This window comes from Salminus brasiliensis, chromosome 23 (genome assembly GCF_030463535.1).
Source record: "Salminus brasiliensis chromosome 23, fSalBra1.hap2, whole genome shotgun sequence".
NCBI lineage: Eukaryota > Metazoa > Chordata > Actinopteri > Characiformes > Bryconidae > Salminus > Salminus brasiliensis.
In genome coordinates this window covers 26,321,841-26,339,078 of record NC_132900.1, presented here as the reverse complement: position 1 = coordinate 26,339,078, position 17,238 = coordinate 26,321,841, and the positions used below count along the sequence as shown (strand labels likewise).

Sequence of the window (17,238 nt, the reverse complement as noted above, 5' to 3'; positions counted from 1 at the left end):
TGTTAGCTGCAGCAGCAGCAGAGCCGCACGCAGGCAGGTGTGTGTGTGTGCGTGAGAGAGAGAGAGAGAGAGAGAGAGAGAGAGAGAGAGAGAGAGAGAGAGAGAGAGTGAGAGTGTGTGTGTGTGTGTGTGTGAGTGAGTGTGTAGTGGGGGAAGCACACGGCTTTTATACCACCGTCCAGCCTCCTCCATTCATCGACACGTCTCTCCTCTCGCTGCGCACGAGCCATCAGCCTTTGAGGATTATGAGTTGTGATTAAGGGAGCGCGCGAGGTGAGTACGCGTTCACTCCGGTGTTCTCTGCTGAAATCGCCGTTTGGGGCGAATTGCGCGCAATTGCCGAGGCGAACAGCTCCGTGCATGGGGGTCCGCGTTGCGCGCGCGTGTGTGTGCATGGGGGTTGTGAAGCGCGACACCCGAAACGCTTTGAGACGCTTTAGAGGAGTTAGCTCGCGCTTCTCGGTTGAGCTTTACGCTTTTGTTCATGAAGGGAACAAAGATCGGCGCGCGAGCCATTATGCTCCGTTCGTGGGCACTTCTGTGCTGGCATCGATTTCCGCGGCGATCAAATGATGCGTATTGAGCCATCGGTTCAGTGGTCATTGCATTGCGCAGCAGAACCCAATAGGAGCTAGGCATTGACCTCAGGCTGGTGTCATATGTGCTCCTGGGTCCAGCGTGCTGCCTTCACAGGCATGGTGATCACTGCGTGAGCAACACTGCTTATAGTGGCTCCATTCATGCTCAGTAGACCTCAGTGTGGATCTAATAGCTGGGATCGGATCGGCTCCTAGTTGCTGCACTTGCTGCTTGGTCTGTTGTCATTCTCTTCCTTCCAGGCATTCAGTGTGAGGAGCTTCAATAAGATATGGGCTTTGAACCGGACAAGCAAGAAGTACAGTAAGTCCAATTAGAGATCAGATTTTTGGTGGAGGTTTTCACACTCACAACCCAGGCTCAAAATCTGTCCTCTCTTGGGGGTCAGTGTTATAAGATGACCTCTTCCCTCCCTCCCTCCATTCATCAATCCGGTCACTTTTAAAAGCAAAAAAAAAAAAAAAAAAAAGTCCAATCCGAGATCAGACCTTTAGTGGAGGTTTTCAGTTTTCCTTGTTATTAGACATCACAGCCTGTGTCCTCGCTGGGGGTCCACACAGTGTTATAAGGTGAACCCCCCTGCAATTCAAAGCAGTCACTTTAATCAGGAAGCAGTGAAATACAGTAAATCCAATCTGAGATCAGACTTTTAATGGAGGTTTTCAGTTGTTCTTGTCATTGCATAGTCATTGCAACCCGTTTCCACACGCTCAGCCCTCACTGGGGGTCCATGCAGTGTTTTGAGACGACCCCTCCATTCAAGCACTTTTAAAAGCAAGCAAGAACATACAGTAAATCTGATACAATCTGAGATCAGACTTTTAATGGAGGTTCAGTTGCATGGTCATTACAACCCGTTTCTACACTCACACTCTCAGCCCTCACTGGGGGTCCATGCAGTGTTTTGAGACGACTCCTCCATTCAAGCACTTTTAAAAGCAAGCAAGAACATACAGTAAATCTGATACAATCTGAGATCAGACTTTTAATGGAGGTTCAGTTGCATAGTCATTACAACCCGTTTCTACACTCACACTCTCAGCCCTCACTGGGGGTCCATGCAGTGTTTTGAGACGACCCCTCCATTCAAGCACTTTTAAAAGCAAGCAAGAACATACAGTAAATCTGATACAATCTGAGATCAGACTTTTGCTGTCTTTCATTTTTTGTCCGTATTAGTCAGAACACTTTGTTACCACACTCAAAATCTGTCCTCATTGGTGGCCCCTGCAGTGTTATGTGACCCCCCCCCCAGTTAATTTCAGTCATTTTTTAAAAGCAAGAAAGCAGACAGAAATACAGTATATCCAATCCGAGATCTGACTGTTATTGTCATTGTTTTTGCTTATTAGTAATCACAACCTGGACTAATCTTAAAATGTTTTCTCACTAGAGGTGGGGGGTATTGAGTGCATAGTGCTATAAGGAGACCCCCTTTTTATTCATTTATTTTGAAAGCAAACAAGAAAATACAGCAAGTTCAGTCGGAGATCAGACCTTTTGTTGTTTTTTATTTTTCCTCCTTGTTAGTCATCGCAACCTTTTTTCACTGGAGGAGGGGGGGGGGGTCTGCACAGCAGTTTGAAATGACACCCCCTCCCATTCAATCAAGTCGCTTTTGAAACCAAGCAAGAAAATACTGTATTTTCAATCCGAGATCAGACATGAAGTGAACCCTGACCCCATTTTTGCCAATCCATATTGCTTATTCTCTCCAAGAATTAAGGAACAAAGCACTGTACATCCAATCCGAGATCACAGACATTTTTCACTCTTGCCTTTTATTAGTTATCAAAAATCTTTTTCAGAATGTATCCAATCTGTATCCACTCTGGTGGTCCGCAGTGTGTTATAAGGTGACTTCCCCCTGCCACTTTATCCAATCTAGTCAATTTAAAAACTAGGTTTTCATCGTTCCTCCTTACTACTCACCACGACTTGTTTTCACGCTCACAACCCAGGCTCAAAATGTGTCCTCTGGGGGTCTGCACAGTGTTATGAGGTGAACCCCCTCCCCCTTCCCACCCTCCCCACCATCCATATTGATCGGACTGGAATACGGAATTGCTGTAATTGCTTTTTCTCTCCCAGATGCATCTTTTTATTGACTGTTTATTTTCCCACCGTGTAATGTTGACTTAGGCTTCTCTCTGACTTTCAAGCCTCATCATGATGAGTTGAGCAAAGTAAAAAACTGCTTTAACAAAGCATCCAAGGAATTTAAGGGATGCATTATGATATGAGAATCATATCAGTATCATCAGATAATTGCATTAAAAAAATTAACCATATCTGACCGATGTTTAGATTTGGCCAATATTTTGAACCGATATTTGGTGACACATTTATTGTACTCCAGAGGGGGCAACCCTTGGCTGCTATGCTAAAATTTCTGCATTTATTTATCTTGTATTCATATGAATATGGAAAATATTAGATTCTGGCCCACAATTGTTGGAGAGAAGCTCACTGATTCGGATGTCTTTACAGTGGTGGTGAATGGCACCAGGTGTCGCCATGAATCTACAACACAAAAATAGCCCACTATCCAAACCCACCAGTGAACCTACACGTCTTCTGAGCTTCATATATAAAGTTGATGATGGCAAAATATTTGAAAATCTAAAAATCACAGACATTCTTTGGGGACTATTTTGCCTCATAGCAACCTGTATGTATCCCTGTATCCCTCAACCATGATTGCGTTTTATAAATTTAGAGCTAAATAATTAAAAAGTATCATAAAACAGTCTGTCAGGCGTCAGGGAGGATGTCTATAACCCTTTTAACCCTCAGATTGGGCATATTCAGCAGGGTGATGGTGAGTTTTTCGCTCAAAATATTCTGGGAGTTGTTTCTCCATGGCTTACTTTGGCCTTTGCAGATGTCGCAAATTGTGAGCTTGTTGCAGTCTTCGCTAGCTGTACCGCTGTCGCGTAAAGTAAACCATCATGCGGCAGATTAATGTAAATTTGACTGGCAGAGAATCAGGACTGGCAGAGAATCACGACACCTGATGATCTGGACAATTGGGTTATGTACAGTAGGGCTATGTCAGGATGTCAGTAACCATTTCATGATAAACTCCTCTGGAGTCTTTAAAAGACTGTACATGGTTCTATTAGGGTTCTATCAAGTTAACCCTTTCGCAAGTGTGGATTTAATTGTTCAGCATTGAACCTGAGGAAACATTCAGCTTAGGTTCTACTGATTCACTGATTGACCTTCCTACAACATACAGCGCATCCCAAAAAATGCAGGAATTTTCTGTTCCACCTTAAAGGGTACAGATGTTACAGATAGTTATAGAATTGTGTCTGTGCTTAATTGTAGAGCAGAATAATGGCAAGAATCTGGCAATAAGATACATATCACAATACGGGGGTAACGATTCAATATATTGAGATATATTGAGATATACATTTTTTTTCAACTTTTTAATTTTTGTTTTAAATTTTAGGAAAACTGTCGTACTATAAAGCACAGGCCTTCATTTGCATACCAGTTAAAAAAAGTTGACTCTTTAATCCAATCAGAACAGTGGGATCTGAAGACTGCAACACTGCCATCTAGTGATCAGGGGTTTTTAAGCACAACACAAAGTAAACCACTATCGGCCACCAATTTTGGCATGTACTTTTGAGAATCGATACGGGATTGCTAAATATAATATCACGACACTTCGATACATTTATTAATATCACTTTATTAGTTCATATTGTCTTACGCCACTTCATTGTTAATTTCTCCGCATTTTTGAGCTTTGCGTGGGTTTAAAATCATCTCTGAAGCTTTTTGAAGATTTGTGTTTCCAGTGTTTCCTGAAATCTCATAGAAGTAAACACTTGTTGGGGGGCTGGGGGGTGACTCACTGGTCAGCGATGCGATTAAGGCTGGCTATAGTGGAAACATTGCTGAAACAACGTCAGTGAAGTGGCCCTCATATAGAGCTGCTCAGTGATGTGTAGGGAGAGATGACAGGCAAGAGAGACGGAGAAAGAGAGAGAGAGAGAGAGAGAGAGAGAGAGAGAGAGAGAGAGAGTGTGTGTGTGTGAGAGAGTGAGAGAGAGAGAGAGAGAGAGAGAGTGTGTAAGAGAGAGTGAGAGAGAGAGAGAGTGTGTGTAAGAGAGAGTGAGAGAGAGAGAGAGATTGTGTGTGTGTGTGTGTAAGAGAGAGAGAGAGAGAGAGTGTGTGTGTGTGTGTAAGAGAGAGAGAGAGAGTGTGTGTGTGTGTAAGAGAGAGAGAGAGAGAGAGAGAGTGTGTGTGTGTAAGAGAGAGAGAGAGAGAGAGAGTGTGTAAGAGAGAGAGAGAGAGAGAGAGAGAGAGAGAGAGTGTATGTGTGTGTGTGTGTGTAAGAGAGAGAGAGAGAGAGAAAGAGTGTGTGAGAGAGAGTGTGTGTGTGTGTGTGTGTGTGTGTGTGTGTAAGATAGAGAGAGAGAGAGAGAGAGTGTGTATGTGTGTGTGTGTGTGTGTGTGTAAGAGAGAGAGAGAGAGAAAGAGTGTGTGAGAGAGAGAGTGTGTGTGTGTGTGTGTGTGTAAGATAGAGAGAGAGAGAGAGGGAAAGCTGCCAGGCCAGGATGCATAATCAGATTCATTAGAGCAGAGATAGTCCGCTGTGTCAAGTACTCTATTCTCGTACTCGCTCTATAACTACTGAACTGAATCACAGTGTGCCGACGTATAGCTCCAGGTCATATGCTTTGTTGTAAAGAGAGGAAGAGGTAGAGAGAATGTGTGTGTGTGTGGGGGGGGGGGGGGTAAGCTTCACTAGGGTGCTTTCTAGTTTCTTCTCTACCCCAGTAGATTTTTTTGATGTTATAATTAAGTCAGCCTGAGCCTCACAATCGTATGATTTAAACATGAGTCATGAGTCAAATCAGCTGGGAATTGGCTGATAGTAAAAAGAGGCGAACACCTTATAGGCCAGCCACACCAATACTGATAACTCAGACCAAGGCCTTGATGTATCAATAAATTGTCTACACAGACTATATGGGCAGAAGTACTGGGACACCCACACATCACGCATGCAGGAGCTTTCATTCCAGATTTATGCAAGGGCATTAATATGGACGTGGTCCCCATTTGCAGCTCTAACAGCTCCATCTCTTCTGGGAAGGCTTTCTACAAGATTTTGAAGTGTGACAATTTGCCCGTTCATCCAGAGCAGAGCGTTTGAGAGGTCAGACCCTGATGATGGACGAGAGGGCCTGTTTGATGGGGTTGAGGACAGGGCTGTGTGGGCGCAGGCCAGCCAGGTTCTTCCACACCAGACTCACCCAACCAGGCCTTTAGTGGACCTTGCTTTGTGCACTGGGGCTCAGAGATAGAAACAGAAACAGACCTTCCCTAAACTGTTTCCACAAGGTGGACGCATGCAATTGGAACTAAGTGGGCCTATAGATCAACCTCTGAAAAACAAGCCCATAGCATTATCCCTCCTCCACCAAACTTTACACATGGAACAATGCGCTCAGGCAGGTAGCTTTCTAAATGCAGACGCCAAAACCCGACCAGAGTTTCCACTGCTGCAGAGTCCACCAGAGTTACACCACTCCATCCGACACTTGACCTTGTGTTTGGTGATGTAAGGCTTGCATGGACTTGCTAGGTCGTGTAAACCAATGTCATGAGGCTTGCCAGTTTTTATGCTGGCATCTCTGTGGCTGAGTTGCTGTGGTTTCTAATCGCTTCCTAGTAGGGAAGAATGTTCACCAGCTGGCATCCTATTACAGAACCACACTGGAATTCAGCAAGCTCTTTAGAACCACCCATTCTTTTACTAATGTGTGGAAAGACAGGCTGCATGGCTAGGTGCTTGATTTTACACCCTTGTGGCAATGGGGACTGAATAAAACACATGCATTCAGTGATTAAGAGGTGTGTCTCAATACTTTTGTCCATATATTCGATGTTGTTTTTGGTGACATCACAAAAATACATGCATTCAAAATGACCTCTAGGGCTTAGTTTTCTTTTATGGACAGTGTATAGGACTGGTGTTATGATATGTCCACCACAGGTCCACTACATTGTCTTTAGCTAGCTTTGGTTTGAGGCCTGCATCAGAGAGCGTGAGGAGCCAGCGAGCTTTGAGCTACGTTCCTGCCCGGCACCAGACTAGTGGGCATGGGTTGTGAGTGGCTTTATTTGGAAATAGGGATGGAATAATCTTATTAGGAAGTGTTCCGTAAAGCTCAATTAAAGACAATAATCAGTTTAAAATAATATGCCTCGGGGCAACGAGCGTCCCACGGCCGCGACTCGCTCCACCGTCTCAGAGTCCCACTCCTTTTTATTAAAGCTACTTTGAAGTTCACAGCTTGCACCGAAAATCCATTAAAAACTATTTAGTCATGGAAATATGGAAGGATGTGAGAGGTGGGATGGCGGAGGACGGAGCCAAGCGCGCGTGAGTGTTTGTGTGACGGCGCAATGCGTCAAACCGATCACTTTAATGCTCTCTGACTTTCGATTTGATCAGCTCCTTTCACATGACTCAGCTGAGCTGACACACTTTCATAGCACATTACCGTCACACGGAGCGGAGAGGCTCCTCGCTATCCCGTCTTACGACCTCATCAGAGTGCATTAAACGCTCCGTAAGCTCCGACTACATGCTAAGGACGCGCATGCAGGGTGGACGCGTCCTCGCTGGGGCGTCAAGGTTGCTTTTTTATTGCTACATATTGTACAGTCCAAAATGAAAGACTGGTATCTCCAAAACGGGGACTGTGCAGGAGAAGGCCAAAACCCTCTTAACTTTCAATGGAAGTCAATGTAAAAAGATTTCATTCCAAGTCATTGTGGAGCGTTTTTATTGGCCCATTCATCATGGACGGTTTACATAATGCCCAGGGCAGCAGCTGTGTTCGAATGATGTCAAAAAAGGAAAATAGAAAAAAATAAGTTTTTGGACAGTGGAGATTTAAAAAGCCCATGTCATGAAATAAGCTATTTAACATACTGTAAATCTGCCTATTCAGCCTAGCAGCCGTTCATGCTAAAGTTTACAGCGCACTAAACCTTTTGGCTGGAAACCGCTGTAGCAATCTGGCAACCGTCTATGTGAAATCATTCTCTACCTTGTGGATTTCTGTTCCTTACAATAGTGCCCTATATAGTCATCTAGATTTGTAAATGTGTTTAAAGAAATATTTAGTGACTGTTGACTTCCAGTGTTTCTCAGCTAGAGTTTAAAACATAAGAAACCAAATGGTGAAAGTAGAACTTCTGGGTAAGTGGAAAATTGGTGTACATTTGATTTTCAACATTTGGACAAATGGTCATCACTTTTAGACCCCTAAAAGACCCCATGGCCTAATGATGAACTGTTGACATCTTAAAAATGTACAAATTAATTTATATGATTTAATTTAAATGATTATTTAAGTAATGGATATTTATAACAGATATAACAGATAAATTATGTTATTTGCATGTTTATTAATGTTAGAAATTACAAAAGCAATTTTGTAGGCACGGGTATACTGCAGAACTATGAACCCTCTGCCAAGATCATGCAAGATCTCTCCAGCAGTTTTGAGCACAGGAAAGTCTTGATACTTATTGCACAGTGATTCTGCATATCCTGGTAAAGGGCCCTGATGTCAGTGTTGCAAAATCCACCCTATTTAGCAGGAAACTGCCCAATCTGGCAACACTGGCTGCATACAAACATCTGCCTTCCTCAAAGAAGCTGCACACGAATCCTCAAACCACATTTTGACCCCTATACAATGTCAGTAACCTTCGAAACACCTGCTTTTGTCTTGTTAGGAGTGCCGAACTGTTCACAAGTACTCAAGTATTGCTTTATAAATGATGAATTCAGCGCTTACACACATGCTGAGAAGTCCCTTTATAAGTCGTCCCAGAGCAGGACTTTTAAGAAGACCCGCGAGAGAATTGTCCCATGTCTTGTGTGTTAATACACTCATAATGAAAAGCTCTACTTCGTCCAGACTGTGATGTAATTAATGTAAAAGTCAGCGTTTGATTCTCTATTAACAAAAGCCCTCTCCTAGTTCAGAATCGGAGATAAGCTGAAATACCTCATTGAAGCTACGTTGGAAAGCTCACCCTCCGGTGTAATAACAGTGTTAATATTTTGAGCCGGTGGATTGGGTAAGTGGGGTTGTGGGGGTGGGGGTTGCTGCAGCTGCAGCTGGATCTGGAGGTGGTGGAGGGGCTTGCATGCTAATGAAGCTTCCTCAATCTGTGCGTCTCGGCCAAGTCTTTGCAGAGCTAGCGCTGGGAACAGGTGGTATTTATGCTCTTCAAGGTGGGAGGATGATTCACGGGGAAAGAGAGCACTTTTCTCGGTATAACGGTGGCATTGCGTCATATAAAAGACTGTGATTCACCCCGGTTAGCTCAACGGTTCTGCGTGTCAGGACTGACTGTACAAGGAGACGGTTGAGCTTGTACATGGTTAACCTTTCCGTGAATCGTTGTCGCAAATAGTGCAGGTATTAAATCTCTGAGTACCTGAACTATGCATCAGTACACACTCGCCTGCTAACCTGTACATGCAGGTATATTTTATAAACATTTTAAAAACTTGCTTTTAAATATACCTGCGTGTTTTATTTGTCTGGTCAGCATTAATTGACCATATTAAAACCTAGGCAGTGTTTAAAGGAAATTAAAATTTGAACTAACACTGACACACAAACTGAAATTTGGTTTTGAAGTAAAATTGAGTTTTGAACTGAAATTCAATTTTAAACTTTAATGTTTTGATGTTTTGATTTAGTTTTGAACTAAAATTGAATTTTAAATGAAACTGAATTTGTTTTTTGTTTTATTTAAAATGAAGTTTTATCCTAAAATTAAATTTGGAACAAAATTGATTTCTGAAATGAAGTAGAATTTTAAACTGAAATTGAAAATAAATTGAGTTAAGTTGAACTAATGTTTAAATCGAAACTAACAGTAAATTCTGAACCCGAAATTCAATTTGGAAATAAAAATAAGTTTAAAGTAAAATTGAATTTTGAGCTGAAATGATTTTTTTAGCTGAATTTCAAACTAAACTTATATTCATAACCTTATTTTATATTTTGAATTTGAACTGTATACAATTTGATTTTGGTGACCTTACAAAAACGTAATCTCCACACTTGAACTGATCAGCGAATGCTGCAAAGTGACACTGCAGTGAAATCAACACTGAGCTGAAAGACCTTCTTATCAAAAGTGCCCCCCCACCTGAGTGACATCCACACCACTCCAACAGTGCCTAGCTGAGGACCCCCCACACAGGGGCTCTCCACATCTCACACACAGGCTTGTATTATAAAATGCAAGGGAATTAGGTCTTATAAAAAAAAAAAAAAAAAAAAAAAAAATATATATATATATATATATATATATATATATATATATATATATAAAAATATAATGCAGTATATATACAGTATATGTCTGTAATATAAATGTATTTCAGCACTTAAATGTAATACAAACATGTCCCATATGTATTAGTTATATATTCAACCTGTTTTTCTCTGTTTTACAACACACACACACTTCCCTTTCACACACCTGCCCTCTGAGCTTAAACCCTCTCAGGGCCTCCCAAGAGCCACTATCAGGTCAGATATAGGTCAGCAGCTCTATTGCTGGTGAAAAGCTGTGTCTATGGCGGGCTGTAACTCGGGCTACAGTGCATACAAGTCTCCAGAGACTGTAGGCAGATGAAGTGTGTCCATAGATAGCAAGTCACAGGCTTGATGTAATTGCTTCTGCTCTGTATTATAGCTTACCAGCTGTTTTCACACCTCCCTGTGGCTGCGAATGAAGCAGTCTAAAGATGGTACACAATGCTTCAGTAAAAAAAACTCCTCATTCACGTGAGGTTATCTTAAAACCGGAATCTCATATCTCTAAACAATTTTACAAACTGTTTGCTTTGACTCTTTGCTTGAACAGTGTCATTCTATCTGCATTAAGGCTGGATAATATGGTAAAAACACTATATCACAATATTTAAATACTTTTTAAACAATGCATAATTTTTATCATGATGTAATCACAGACTAAAAACATCCGTAGCTACAGATTCTAATAAACTGCTATTCAGATCTTCTCCCGTACATCTGCTGCACTTCATCTAATTAAACCAGTCTAATCACACTGTTAGTAATGAAACCTGCAATTGATGAGTATCCTCGATATGCTTAAAAAAGCATATTGTTATCACTATATAAAAAAATATCATCTTATTGCCCAACTCTACATTATAAAAGTGTTTTGTTTGTTTGTTAGTCATGGCTGTTTGTTAGCCATGGTCAGATGGGTTGTTGATATGAATAGTTTGCCTGAAAATCCCTAATTGTCCTAATTGTAGTTAGTCAGCATAGTCAGGTTTGGTGTCTGAGGTTTGCTTGTTTAGTTTTTTAAGCACGTAAAACATAAAACCCTCAGAGCAAGCAAGGATAGATTCCCTCAAAGCTCAAGGAAGAAACCTTGGAAAGAACCAAGACTCACATAGGGGTCCCTTCCTCCTCCGGGCAAAACTACTCACCTTACTATCAGAAGTGTGTTGTTGTGCTCAGGCGATGAGAAGAGTAGTCAAAGTAATATTGATTAATGCTGGTTAGAATAATAGTAGTAGCAAGGAAGTCCATGTAAACTTCAACATAGTTGATAATGGATGGTAGGCAACTAGTCTGAGGCAGGTAGCAGTAGCTGGAAAGTGGGCACCTGGTCTGAAGCAGGTAGCAGGAAAGCCCGGCAGTCAGTCTTTCATCAATGTCAGGGACTTACCTGGAAAAGGAAAAAAGAGATGGTATTAGCTCTGTTTGGATTTATGGAGTACAGAGAATGAGAACATTATCAGAGTGTGGCTAGCGACTCCGGCAGATCTGACTATTACAGCCTAATGAAATAGAGAGAGCCAGAAGGTAACACAGACATGGGAGCGCCCTGTAGCAATGTAGCAAACAGTTCTAACGGGTCAAGGTGTTCAGTTATCTCTAATGGACTTGCTTGTGTGATTTTGTGTGTGTCATCTATGAGCATGGACAAAAATACAGAGGACAGTGCTTTAACTATGCTACTATTGGTTACTTTAGTCTATATTTGTAGCCACCAGTGAGTCATACAGTGTTAGAAACCACATACACAAGCCTATTAGAGATTACTGAACAACTCAACACAGTTTGAGGTGAGTGTGTGATGATTTTGGGCATACAGTTAGAACCATGCTAAATTATTCCTCTAAGATGGAACAGTTTTTCCACCATGTTCCTCACACTGCTATTTTTATTGCTGTCCAATCACAGGTGTTTATGCCAGCATTCATTAGCATAGCGCCTCACCTCACCTGTCTTTTCCAAGTAGCTTCTCAGGCCATCCCCGGATGCCAGGGTCGCGGTGGAGAGTGACAGTCAGGCAGGGACAGGCTGGCATCCACAGCCTAAGCCTATTAGCAAGCCACTTCAGGCCGCTGCCAAATGGACGCAGACCTTAGCAGCCTCTGCTCTGATTAGAGAAACGGTCTGTGTGCTTCCAGCGATGGCGGATTTTATTTGTATTATTTTTTTCATTTTCCGCAAAAAGAAAGCTGTGCAGTCAGGAATTAACGTCGTCCCCCTGCTGGGTCCCCCCGCTTTGCAGAACACATCAAATAACACGGCTCATCTGACAACTTTATGGCTTTATTAGAGCGTTGGCGTAGGGGGAATACAGGCCTGTTTCCATAGGTACTGGCTCGTGCGCTTGCTTTACTGCAGGGATGGTGGTGGGTAGTGCTGCACAATGCTGGCCAAAATAATAATCATGATTATTTGTCACGATTATTACACGTAAATTGCACACCCTCAGACTGATATGATGCTGTTAGCTGAGTGTTTCTTTCTGTGGAGTACTAGAGCCGTAATTTGAGCATGATAGTTTACTTTTAGATTTACAAAAAATAGGTCCACAGTTTTTTTGACTGAAACACAAGCTTGTCAGCATGATATAGGATATAACAGTCGGGACTAGTCTGATAGTTTGTGGCCAATGTGACTGTAGAAAAGCATGGACAGTGCTACATCTCGCAAAAGTGGAGCAATCACAAGTCTAGAGACAAACCCTCTGCTGGCTGGTTGCAGTGTGATGTGTGGCTCCACCCATCCCTATATGTTTTAATGACAAAACATCCCATTTTCCATTTGTCTCCCCTGAACTCCAGTTGTTTTTCACTCTGCTAATATTGGCACATTGTAAGAAGGCAGGGTTACACTTGGGAAGTGATTGACAGCTTTGGCTAAAACCTTGTGACTATGTGCTGGACCTTTCTGATAATTACATGGAGTAGCTGAATTGTCGAGCTGTCGGGAAACTAGCTAGTTATTCATTCATCAGCTTTTCATTTTTCTTGATGTTAGCGTAAAATGGACAATGTGATCGAGTTAGTTGTTAGACAACCAGCTAATGTTAGGTAATTAGACGTGCTGGACTCATTAGTATTTGTAGCCGGTCTTAGCCAGCTCTCACACCAAATTTATTTTGTGGTCTGGGTCCAAATACCAGCTCCTTTCAAGGCTAAATTGGACAGTAGTAGCTTAGTCTCAATGGCAGCTGAGCTCTGGTACTGTAATTCTATGGAAATGTAAATAGTTATGTAGCTAATAAAACACATGAACTGCACTTTTACTGCTGAAACATTTACACTTGCTGAACAAAATTGCTTGAATAAAAAATTTAACACTTCATATTAATTCATACCAATTAACATAATAATTCAGAAGTTATTGCGATATTGAAATTGATCAAACACAGCCAGGCTTGTGTCCAGCACCAGCCCGGCTGGCTGACCCCAGTGCTTTATTTTGCCCTACTCCACTCACCATGCAGCAGTCATGTGCAGGGGAGAGCCCTGTGAGGCGCGTTGTTAAGAGCCAGGTTAGCCTGGCACAGTTGGCAGGTTCATGCCTTTTTGATACTCTGGCTGCTTCCCCTCTATTTCTATCAGGTGTCTCGTTATTTCCGACCACTGGCTATTTTACGAGATGGAACCTCGATCCATTGACTTTTATTTGACTCACTGAGGCAGTGCGCCTCAGGGATTGTCGCTCTTTAATCTTAGGACGAAGCCATTTGCATGCCGCTAATCAGTTTGTCCACTTACTGGACGAACTGAGTATCCAGTGGACTTTAGATCATTTAGGCTGCAGTGTAAAATCAAGGCTGCGCTGAAGACGTTCTGAGATGCTTGGTCTGGGTGAAGGGGGTGCGTCTGGACAAACTCTGGATGCAAATTTGACAACGTGGAGGACAATTGTGGCTTCATTTCTATTAGGGCTGCGACAAACGCCTATTTATAGTCAAATAATCAAATAATCGACAATCGATTATTCTGATTATTTATGCATAGAGGAGAATAACTTTCACTGTTTTCTGTTAATATAAAAGATGAAAGGAACAATATGTTTAAAAAATGTAAAACCAAGGATGAGCAAAGTAGTAACGTTAAAATATAACCAAAGCTGATTGGCTCTTTTCGTCAAAGGGCGGGACTGCAGCTTTGCGTCGCCTGAGGACATTATTACGGCAGTAAAGCTGAATTCCACACTGTTATGGTTAAACTTTGGCTTTTAATCCGCGGCCCACGTACACCAAGAACCGTTCCTAGTGACATTACCAACTTATCATTACCAACATTATCAACCATTAATTCAGTTGCTTAGCTGATTAGTTGTTGGACACTGCTAATTTCTATAAAATGGAAGGGAATGGAAGCCTTTAGTTGCTCGATGCTATAAAGAATAATTTTAAAAGGTTCTGTATAAAAGAAAAAACATCTATGAGAGATTTACCACCTTAGAAATGAGCCATTCAACCAGGGAAACGTGGCTCCATAAATGGTTTCATAAACCATCATGCCTTTTCTAAGCATGTACCAATTACCTTATTTAGCCAACTACTGTTACAAACATCGCAGTTGATTCATTCTACAGCCCTGCAGCTCCAACACTGCAGCATTTTCTCTCCACGACTCAGAGGCTGGTCTAAGGGACCGGAGGTCGCCTGAAAGATCTGTGATATTTGTGTTCATTATTTTAAGGTGTGACCCGTCTCCGCTGGAGAAAGTCAGACATAGTCTTGGGGCCAAAAGTTGCCAGGCAGTAATAATCACTTGCCAAAGGGACAGAAACTTAAAATGGATCCTGTAATGGATCTGGAAATAGTGCAGGCCGGAGGAGAGAACCGAACTCTAGCTGTCTTTGCTAATGAGAAAATATGTAAATGGGCTGCATCTATCTAGGAACAGGGTGGTTTAATCCCTTCCCAGTTGATTAGCCCACCTCTGGACGTCTGTTTGTAACACACACACACACACACACACACACACACATCGTACTAAAGAGAATAAACTAATCAGTGCCTGATTGGTGTTTAACTCCTTACAATGCAGGCTTATTATTCAGTTATTAATCTTGAGGCTTATTGTTCTGTAACTGTAATGAAGCTAATGGCTGAAGTGTAGTTATGGGATTAAGGACATGTGCGCCATATATGGACACTTAAAGTTGGCTTTCCAGACAAGGATTAAGCTTAGTCATGGACTATTTTCTATGCAGTGGAAGATCGGCATTCAGAATGCTGTGTAATTGTGGACTAAGCTTAAGGCCTGACTCTCATTTGAGGCATGAGGTTTGATCCGTACGAAGTTACCAAGTTACCCTATATGCTGTGCAGTATGTGCATTGGGTTGGAAGACCTGAACCAGTTAAATGGGAGAGAACTCAGGGCTGATGGCTGATTAAAACTTTATTGGTGCATGATTAACTCTCAGGATTAGAGCTGGGACCCGATAAAAACCCTATCAATCATGACAACAGTGGCCAAAAAGAGATGAGTTTTCAGTTTTGCTGTGGTGATAGGGTGGGATTTGGGCATGGCCTGTCAGCGGTCAGCTGCATTTCATATAATCTAAGAAGATGAAGAACGAAAACATGCACAAATGAGTTCATATATATTTGAAATATATATTCTTTATGTATTTTTAGGAGACTCAGCGGCTCGATCTGCTGTTCTGAGGTCAAAGCACATTGTCTGATGCTTTCTGATACTGCTACAGCAAATCACCAAACTGTGGGAAACCCCTGCAATAGGAAATACCCACCACATGCACCCACTGAAGAAAGTGCATCACCATGGGTCTTCGCTAAGCTACTCAACAGCATGGAACGTTCCATACATCAGTCATTAACTATTTATTTTTAGGATTTCATAAGGTTTTAATGGACAGCTTCTCCTCAGAGGGCCTTTAAGTGAATGTGTGCTGATGTTCAGTAAGAGAAAGCCAGTAAAGTACATGAGCAGCGACGTGTAATGAAATGAAACAGCACTCACTGTCCATCAGCGCTGTGCAGTTCTGGATAGGAACCGTGAGAAAAGCACATCCGATGCCTTTCACTGAGGTGCTCTGCTAATCAGCAGGTTTGCTACGCTAATTACTGTTAAAGTCGTTCTGTGGTCACACTCAGTAATGAAAGTGCTACTGTGAATTGACTGAAGCGCAGCGTTTTCTCCCATTTAAAATCAATGAGGCTACAGAGAAGCGGAAATTAGGGGAATAAAACAAGCTTTTATTCCAGGATCCAAAACAGTGGTAGGATTAGCATGTTCCCTGGGTAAAAATGCTAATTTACAAAGTTTTCTTTCTGTATTTTGTTCATTTTCACACGTTAGCCAGCCGATGTAGCTAGCATGCTAGCAGAGCTGGTCCACCCACTTACGGCAGTAAAGCTGAATTCCACACTGTTATGGTTAAACTTTGGCTTTTAATCCGCGGCCCATGTACACCAAGAACCGTTCCTAGTGACATTACCAACTTATCATTACCAACATTTTCAACCATTAATTCAGTTGCTTAGCTGATTAGTTGTTCATTATTCTCGATATACACTCGACTGTATTAGCTAGCATGTTAGCCAGCCGAGTTGCACCCCCCCCCCCTCCCCCTTTACAGTGCGTATTATCTAGTGGTAGTTGTTTTTTATCGCTTTATTATTTTATTATTGTTGAAGTTGCTAATAAGTGTTTAACATTTAATAAATAAACTTAAATGGCAACACTATAGAGAAAGAGCGCCATCTACCAGGCCAGCTGTGCTCTCTCTGGACCCTGGCTGCTGATGGCTAGCAGCATGACCGGGATTCGAACCAGCGATCTTCTGGCCGTAGTGACAGCGGCAAAAATGCTAGCATGGCTTATAATTAATGAAGCTATTCGCCATGTTATTGCAGTTGGTTGATTCAGTTTTGATGCTAATCCCAACTTTAGCGCTACAAATGTTAGCAATTTTAGCATTTTAGCAAATTTTACCACAAAACAGGGCATCCTCACAGCCAGTTGTTACGCTAATCAGAACCCAGCTGCTATTACACACTCGTTTTACCCTGCATGACCACGTCACTGTCAGCCTAGCATGGAAAACACGGGGTCATTGACTGCGTTTATTCAAACTGAAACCACATCCCTAACCATAATAATCGTAATTCAGAAGTTATTGCGATATTGAAATTGATCAAAATACAGCCAGTCTGCTGTCCAGCACCAGTCCGGCTGGCTGACCACAGTGCTTTCTTCTGCCCTACTCCACTCACCATGCAGCAGTCATGTGCATGACAGTTTTTGATA

At 42.1% G+C, this 17,238-nt stretch overlaps 1 protein-coding gene across 5 annotated transcripts in view; it reads left to right on the top strand.

The window, feature by feature from the left end:
* The window catches only part of dlgap1a (discs, large (Drosophila) homolog-associated protein 1a), a 195,791-nt gene continuing 178,553 nt past the window's right edge, over window positions 1-17,238 (top strand). For 4 of the 5 annotated variants that reach the window (XR_011978310.1, XM_072669392.1, XM_072669389.1 and 1 more), the window contains exon 1: window positions 1-273. The gene's annotated coding sequence lies outside the window, so the exon portion shown is untranslated. The remainder of the gene's footprint in view (window positions 274-17,238) is intronic. The other variant, XM_072669394.1, reaches the window with a different exon arrangement.